General features: G+C 40.4%; 1 long non-coding RNA gene across 1 annotated transcript; it reads right to left on the bottom strand.

The window, feature by feature from the left end:
* Positions 1–5,084: 5,084 nt before the first annotated feature.
* On the bottom strand, positions 5,085–6,615 carry LOC109377049 (uncharacterized). Its single transcript, XR_002122817.1, has 4 exons — positions 6,454–6,615; positions 6,137–6,230; positions 5,683–5,890; positions 5,085–5,252 (listed from the first exon to the last, which is right to left on the bottom strand). It is a non-coding gene; the product is annotated as an uncharacterized LOC109377049 (long non-coding RNA).
* Between the last annotated feature and the right edge of the window lie 2,372 nt (positions 6,616–8,987).

Raw genomic sequence — 8,987 nt, 5'->3', positions numbered from 1 at the left:
TCACATTGGACTGGCCTGGAGTCTCAACCTAACTGAGTCCTGGCCTAATCACTGAATCAGTGTGCCCGTATTTGAATAGTTATACTTCCCTCACTGAGATGCCATGAGATGTCAACAATATGATGTGCAAAATGCCTAGCAGAGGTAGATGTTCACTAAACATGAATCCTCTGCCCTTTCTCCTCTGGCCAGGGTCCCTGAGCACAGGAGGTGACTCAGTATTAGAGTCCATGATTCTTCAGTTGTTATAGGAGTGTCTCATGCTGGTCACAAACATCCTTCTAAGGAATCCTGGTGACAGGAAATTGTGTGCAACTAATTCCTACAATGAGAAAGCTCTACATGACAGGCGATCTGCTTGCTGAAGACAGAGGGGCCCATTAAGCAAGCACATTTGACCTGTTGCCAGGGTTTAGACACTCTGCAGCCTGGCTTGCTGCCCATTGCTCCTTGTGGCTGTGAATCAATATTGTGACTGAGAGGGCAATGGGTCAACTACATTCCATTAACAGATCAAAGTGTTTCACTTAGAGTCTTAACAGCAAAAGAAATATACAGCTTAGGATGGGTATAAGCTTGGCAGAAGCAGACACATGAGAATTTTAAATGTAAGTCTGAAAAAGCCAAAGACACTAATGAACTCTCACAGCCTGATCATCAGAATTAAATCTTCTAACTTCAGCGGTTCTCAATATTTTCCCCTCTGCTACTGGGTGGAGGACACAGGTTTCCATAAGAGGGCTCTCCGAACTTGGAAATCTCCATCAGGCAATTCTGTTGGTACTTACCATCTCAACAGAGTAGCTCATTTTATTTATAAAATGATGTGTCATAATTTTTATGCAGCTTGTTTTTAAGTCAAGTTGGAAACCTAATGGGGAAAAAATTAGCATTCACCGGGTAAGATGTAGATTTCTCAGCTTCTTTGCATTTTTTCCCCCAAAAGACATTTTACATTCTCAAGATATCTTCAGTGACAATTCATATTCTCTTCTCCTAAAATATTTTTTTTGTCATTTATTAGCTACGGCAAGTCCATGAACACAATTTTTAAAGAGAGCTGTTTAGAGACTACTCACTCGACCTTTCATGAATGTTAGCTATCTCTTGTACTCATTTGGGTTGGGAAAATAAAGGTGGGTGTTATTTCATATAGATAGAGTAGAATGAGACCCACAATTATGAAAATGATTCCAGGACAAGGAAAAATTCTTTTTTTTTTTAAGCTGAGCCATCCTGCTACCTATTAGCAGCTTAGTGGCAGCTCAGTTTGGGACAGGCATCGAACCGCTGTTGCTCAGAGCTCAAACTCTTGAGCGAGCTCTTAACCAACTGAGCCACTCGGCCAGCCCAAGGAAAAATTCTTGATAGGTCAAGAAGAACATAAATTCTCTACACGAAGAATATGTAGACATAAAAGTTGGGAAATAACTTTCAGAAGCAAGAATATGATTACAGATGGGATTTGAGTGTGATATTTTAAAATATCTTTAAACATAGCTTATTTGTTTCACTTGGTTTTCCATTAGGGTACAGATGGTGTTAAAAATTTTATTCTGGGCCATGTATAACTATAATTCCTCTAAATGAATGGCTGCCAGAAGCATACATGAATGGCTGTATGAGTTTGTTCACTTGGAGATGATGTCAGTTTACTTATACACACTGTTGTCGTTACTATTAAAATAAAATCTAGGGGCTGATTCAGCATGGCTCTTTTGGTGGGAATATCATTTTGTTGGTAATATAATTAATTGCATGCATATGTAGCTATCAGTATCTAGAGTGAGTGGCTATGTTTATGTTCATAATGAAGTACTTTCTTAATATTAGTTATTTGTCAATATGAGAATAATAGCAAATGACATAAAGACTAAAGTCAACCCTAAATTACCTTATGTCTGGTAATTGATTTTGGGGTGGGGGAACCACATTTGCTGTTTCAAATCAAACAGCTAAACAAATAGCTACATTTTGTCATTAGATGGGGCTGTTAATACCTAGGTGTCTTCCAAATGAGTCCTAAATAAATAGGAAATCCATGAATTTTTAACTCAATAATTTATGTCTTTTATCAAGGCCTGTTCTCACTCTCCATTTTAGTCAAGTCAGTAGTATCAAATATGCTGATTATATTTACAAAAGAATGAATGCAATATCTTCAGATCCACAAATGGGAACCAAGCATTGATTTAAAGGGATCACCAGTAAATAATGCCAGATAAGTGGTGAGAAAGTAGCCCTATTTATTCAAAATTCTATGAGCACTAGGCATGTACAGTCCTTCAAGATTAAAAAAAAAAATAGCTAGGTCAGGGAAATTATATTCTCCTTTGTTTTCATCCAAGAGTTATCTTGGTCTGCAATCAATCCTTCAGAAAAATCTCTCCCATTTTCACTTTTGTGCTGTGTGTTAACTATGAACAAAATGATAGCGTATGTCAGTCAAATGTATTATTTTTATTGACATTAAAACCTGATTATTAATGCAGACGCTCACGGAAATTCAGATTAATATGAACAATATATTATTTCCTTCTAGTCACAATCTGTCATTTCGAAAACCATGGTTAATAAAATGCCAAAAATAAAAAGATCTGTTTAAATAAAAATGTATAATATATTCTGCACCCCATTTATATCATTTTGTGTTAACAGGCAGGTTAATATTAGCCAGTCTGTGAATGTGATACAAAGAAGATGATCTTCTTCTTTGTTTTAAAAACCTTTGGTATTTCTTTTAAACACTAAATTTCTAAAGGCTTGCTATTATTTAAAATATTAGTTCCAATTTTATAGAGTTGTTAAATTTAAAGACTCTAATATTTAATTAAAGGATTCAAAAGGAATCATTGAAAGAAGTGATCTGCACATTAAGAAAAAAATCCCTATTTCTATTTCTACTCTCTTGGTTCTTAGAAAATAAAAAAGAACTATTGTATGATTGTTTGCTTGTTCTGGTGTAACAGGAGGGAGCTGCCTGGATGATTCCAAATCTGGGGATGGAAGTCTAGTTTCTTGTCAAGAGGATAAGGAGTGACAAGTTTACATTTCTCAAAATCTCTGGTTCTAGGAGTCTCCTGCTTTCTCTGAATTTTTGCTTTCTGCTTTCATTTCACTTCCTGAGGATGCTGGCCTTGCAGGTAGAATCAATTAGATGAACACCAACCTGTGTGTCCCTGCCCCCATTTTATGCCTCCTTTTCCCAAAAATTTTACCTGATCAAGGTTGTGACTACAATAAACTTAATGGAGAGTTTAAGAGGAAGGCAGGGCGGAAGTTACAATATAGCCTATAAGGTAAACAACTAGAGTTTAATAGCTACCTCTACCTATCAAAGCATCTTTGCATTCCAACCACTGCGGAATTTTCACTCTTTCTCACCTCTCTTCAGCTCCAGCTTCCGGCCACAACTCTGGCCTGGGTTATCTCCTCTGACCTCCCCCATCTCCTTTCTGATAAGGTTATCCTCCCGCTCCAGAGCCCAGTTTGCTTCATTCACAAAACAGACGGGAGCTTTTCATCTATTGTAATTCCAGTTCAGAAAGGCATTGCTGGCCTGGGGTCATGCTGCGAAAAGCACACCCTTTAAGGTACACCCCTGTTCAGCACAGCCAATGCTCTCCCAGAGAGGAATTCTGTAGTCAATCAGCTTTTTGTTTCTTCTTCCTCCAACATTAGGTGCGGATTTAGGAATTAAGAATTTAGAATTTGGCTATGAGATGAAAGGGAACAACAAATAATGACAGTTCAAAAGACTTGTTAAACTTGAAATCTATAGTAAGACCCAACCTTTGTCTGCTGTGGACAAAGATACTGATGCCTAGGAGTAGTTAGGAGACTTGCTGGAGGTTATACAGCCTTTTCAAGTGGAAGCTGGATATAAGAATCTGGTCTAGGGCTGTTTCTATGATCTCATGAAACAACTTAATTTCTCAGAAGCCAAACAGCATTTCAGCTCTGTATATTTAATTCTTGACGATGTTGCCAGCATAGGTCCCACAGGAAAGAATATAGGCATATAGCAGGAGAGGCACACAGTCATTGCACACCTAAATAATATTATCTCAGATACTCTGGTACATTCACTATTCATTTTTTAGTTCTCTGTTCACCATTCATATGTAATTAATTCTCTAATACCCAGGCATGATGATGTTACGGAGGGCTCGTTTCATATTTTTACTAAAATCCTTTGCAGCCACATCAGAGATAAAATACCGAGCTGAAGCCTTCTTGTTCTGACCCACAAGAGAGTGAGTGTATTAGTTAAATGTCTTATGTTCCTAGAAAAACCAAACGGGGGGGTGGGAGGGTGGGCGTTGGTGGCAGAGAGCTGTAGGAAGAGAAAAAGAAATATGATTGGAGGAAGAGACAAATGGAAAATGATCCAAGTCAATCATGTTGCTGAAATACACCAAGAAAATATTTGTAATGTTATTATCCACTAGTAGAAATGAAATAATTTCTATAATATAATAAATTAGGCTCCTAACTCTTCTTTCTTAAATTTGTTGTACCAAATAGCTAAAGAAATAGTTTATAAATGTCAAGAAACTATGAGTAATAATCTTGAGAGCTAGACTTGACGGAAATGACTAACTTGAAAGAAGCTTACAAGATAAAGAGAAAAATGTATCCAAACCACTTCTGTTCACAGAAAGGAAGAAAGTCTCCTCAGCAGATTTCAGACATTTAACAACAAACTTGGCTGTAAACATTTGTCCAAACAGTCAACAGGACAAAGAAAATGCTCCTGTGAGAACAGTAACCAGATCTTAGGGCCCCCGGGCTTTGAAGTTTGAAATGCTTCCCCGGAACTGCCACATTCTTCTTTCTCTCCCGCCCTGCTGGAAGAACACAAAAGTAAATTCTCGTTTGTTCCCTCTTTCTGTTATCCTGCCAAAAATATACACTCACTGATAAAGCCCACCAGTGATTCATTACATACCATCATACCAAGGTTTCCAGTATAAATGCCATATTAAATGAGCCTCTTCTGTTTTATTAATGCTTAACAGACATTTAATAGCGATGATGGTGCCAATGATTCTTACCGTATCATACCATTAAAACCCAGATGTTTCTGTATGAAGCAAAGGAACCAGCCCCCAGGTTCTTTTCCTCCCCTCATTTCCTTAGCAGTGGCAGAGCTGGAATTCATCTGGAAGCAGAAATGATGGGATATAACCATTCTTTTCATATGTCTCCTTTTCTTTACAGGTCAATTCCATTTTCTCTATTCCTCCATTCTATCAATTAAGAGAAGAAAAAAGAAAAAAAGGAAAATGAGAAAAAGGAAGAGAGAGCAGAGGGAAAGGGGAGAAAGTTCTGTTGAATTAAAATTTAGGCTGAAAGTCTATATGTTTAACATGAAGTAAATAAACATAAATACATTAAATGATGCACATTTTAATTCCTGATATTTCATATATAATCTCGTGTGTTCCTTTCCTGAAGCCCTAGTGTTTCCCAGAGCCTTCATCCAAAGCATTAATTCATTTACCAGTCAGTGAAAGGAGTCAAACATGGTAGCTACGAGTCTTAGCACATGTCAATGAACTCATGAACAACTAAGACACTGCTCAGTTTGCGTTTTCTTTGTTAGTCTTGTTCCCAAGGGAACCTCTAAAGCCCGTATCTTTCTGAAAGTTTGTAGTAAGGAGCTAGATCTGGGCTTACCTTGTGGAGGCACTTTAGCTTCTGGGGGCCTCTGGCGGCTTACGACAGTGGCTTTCTCCAGACCTATCCACTTTGGGTCCTGATTAGAATCCTCAGTTCTGACCCAGCCCAGCCATCTTGATCACGTGGGTAAAATGGTCCTGGACAAAGATTGCTCCCACTGCCTCAGCAGATCTCAGCCCAGAGGCAAGAAAGATGTTAAAGCTGGCTATAGCAGCATGCAGGGAGTAAGAAAGATAATATAAACTAGAATTCCACTCACTCCAGGCATTGTCCTAAAAATGAATGCCTGTTTTGTTCCTTTGATATAAGGTCCCACAAAAGAGATTTTGGTTATCTCAGAGCAGTCTTCTGTCATTGTTTTTGCAACTCAGTAGAGTGACAATGATCAGAAGAAGTGGGGCGAGACTAGGGGCAGAAACAGCATCAACCCTTTCCCACACCTGTGCCATACCTTTATTTCCCTTATACATCCATCAGAAGGGACCTCACAGATGTTCTCTCGCCAGAGTCCCATGCTCTGTGTTTCCAAAGCAAAACCCAGGAAGCTGAAGCATAAGAATATGGAAATTGTCAAATGCTATCATTCACCAAGACCTTTTGACTGCACCTCTTTAAATATAACTTCAATTTGCCCCTTCCACCCTCACACCTTTCCTGCCACTGATCTCATTTAGAACCGCTTCACCTCTCTATTATCTACGTTTAACAACTATTTAAAAATACCAGACAGTGAGTAAATCAGGGATGAAAAAATGTAAGTGCTCCTACCTCTGCTTTAGGCATATGTAGTCTGGATCTTTTCATGCTGTATTAACAAGAATTAGAGGGGGCTATACCCCAGGTTTTGCCTGTTCCAGGAAGACTTCCATAACTTTGCTAGTTCACAGGTGAATTCTCTCCGTTGGTGCAGTTCTATGTAGTCAATAGAATGCCAGCCTGAAATTCATAACACCTTGCTCTGTCACCATCTTTGTGACCTCAAGGTCATCACTCAATGCCCTATGAAAAGAGTTGTCCAGTGAACGAGATGGGTTGTCTCAAAAAGATTATTACGAGAACTCATAGTACAGGGCTGACTGCTTGCCACCTTAACACATCATGATTGATATGCCAATATTGAGCTCATAATCTTGTCTTCTACTTCCTCATCCAACCAAACCAGTTCCCCTTCTCATATTTCCTTGCTGTGTAAAAGGCACTGCCTTCTACTAGAAACCTGAACATTTTCCTCAGCTCCTTGTTACTCCCCACATCTAATCAACCACTACGTGCCTAAATATTCTTCCAGTTAGTCTTCCTTTTCCAAGCCTACTGCTACTGCAGTTCAGATTCACCATCACTTTTTTAACTATGCAAATCACTGGACCAGTCACCAGACTGGCCATTCCAGCTTCCAGTCTTGCTCTTACTCCAGTCCATTCCTCACTCTCCTCTCTGGTTGAGTTTTCTCAAATAAAAATCTGATAATATCACTTTTTCTTAGGCCCCTTCAGTTGTTTTTCAATGTTACAAAATAAAATCCTCACTCCTGAGCCTGTCTGGTCTTGTCCTTACCGACTTTTCCAGGCTAGTCTTCAGTTGCTCACATTAGCAATAGTAGACCACATGTAGCTCCATCAACGCCAATCACCTGCTATCCCGCCTACTTTACCTCTGCCCTGGGACAGCCTTCGTTACTTTGTCCTCTTATTCAAGACAGCAGGAGTTTCATACCATAATGGGTTTCTTAAAATCCATCCATTATAGTATTGTGGCACCAGTCCATACTTCTAACATGCCGCTGATAGCAATGGATTTTTTTACATGACCACCTCTGACACAGAATGTAGGCCCCACTGATAAAACTTTCTATGCCCATTGTCTATATTAGGCTTAAAGCATAGTAGGGTTTAATAGGCAGCCAATAAATACTCACTGAATAAATTTGGTAGAAAGCTTTAATGCATGAGGGTCTGCAGGGGAATTGTAAAAGATGACCTCCAAAGTCCTTTCCAATTCTCAGATTTTCATTTGAGGATATTAATCCCTTCTATGGTTTTGGATATTACATGTATTCATGACTTCCACCCATAACTTCACGGTACTCCTTAACCTAAGCTTTAGGCCAAAATGTCCACCTGCCTGTTATATAGCTTCCCATATTAGTTGAGTAAACATCTCAAATTCAGTATGTACTAAACTAACTTACTTTCTCACACAACCTGCTCCACCTTTCCAGTTTTCTGTGTTTGTTGACACCATCCTCCTCTTAAGAGCCCATGTGAAAAACATAAAGGATGGCACCTCTCTCCTCTCTAAAACCAATCACCTCCTAGTCCTGCGAATTCCCCTTGCCCAAAGACCAGTTCTTTTTATCACTCCATCCCCTCACAGTCTCCATCAAATTGCTTGGGACTCTAATTAGCGCTTATTTTATTCTGACTTTCACGATTGTAGTTACATCTCTGTCCCAAAACTATATCCTAGAAAATTCCTGGGTTATGGCTACAACTCTGACAACTCATAGCATAGGGTTTGCAGGTAGGTAACAGGTGCTCAACAACTCTTGGTAGGATGGCTGAATGAATGTTAGGATCTTAAATTTAAATTGCTTTGGGGGCATGGATCTTGTTATATCCTTTTTTTGTTTCCCCCCTAATATAGTAAATATAGTAAAAGGCATTGAAAACAGGAAATACATATATTTTAATTGAGCACTGATCTGTTATTGTAATTCGGAGTTGCTGCAACAATTGGCTGTAGTTTTAATTTAAAGAAAACTGCTCTGCTATTAAAGGGGGGAAAATGTCCTTCAGACTCAGCTCCCAGCTGAAACCATCCAGGATCCAGGTTTCCCACCCCTTCCAGTGGCCTGATGTGCGGCGGGGGAGGAGCAATGAATAAGCAGGGCCTGAGGAGCAGGGAGAGCCGGATGGGGAAAGTCCCGGAAGTCATTGACCAGAGCTAGCGGCCGCCTCGGCGGGATCAGCTTGGGTTGTGGTCCCAACAATAACAAACTCGCGGGCCCGGCTGGAGCCGCCGGGGGCCCGAGCTTGGGGGCGGAACCCGGATTGGGGGAGGCGGGTGGGACGCTTCTCAAGGCCTCAGGGGATTGGAGGAAAGAGATGAGAGGCGGTGGGGCTCGAAGAGTGGGCCGGAGAGCTAACGGGTCGACCGAGGAGAGAGCGTGTTGATTGGGTGACGCGGGGAGAGACGGACCGGAGCCGCCCACGGATTGGCCGTGTTGGTCTAGGAGGCGTGGCCAGAGCGCGCAAGAGGGAGCGCGAGGGAGCGCGAGGGAGCGGGAGGCCGGCCTGCCTGCC

This window comes from Hipposideros armiger, unplaced genomic scaffold, assembly GCF_001890085.2.
Source record: "Hipposideros armiger isolate ML-2016 unplaced genomic scaffold, ASM189008v1 scaffold_1268, whole genome shotgun sequence".
Lineage (NCBI taxonomy): Eukaryota > Metazoa > Chordata > Mammalia > Chiroptera > Hipposideridae > Hipposideros > Hipposideros armiger.
The sequence above is the reverse complement of the archived record's forward strand: the minus strand, read 5'-3'. Positions and strand labels throughout refer to the sequence as shown.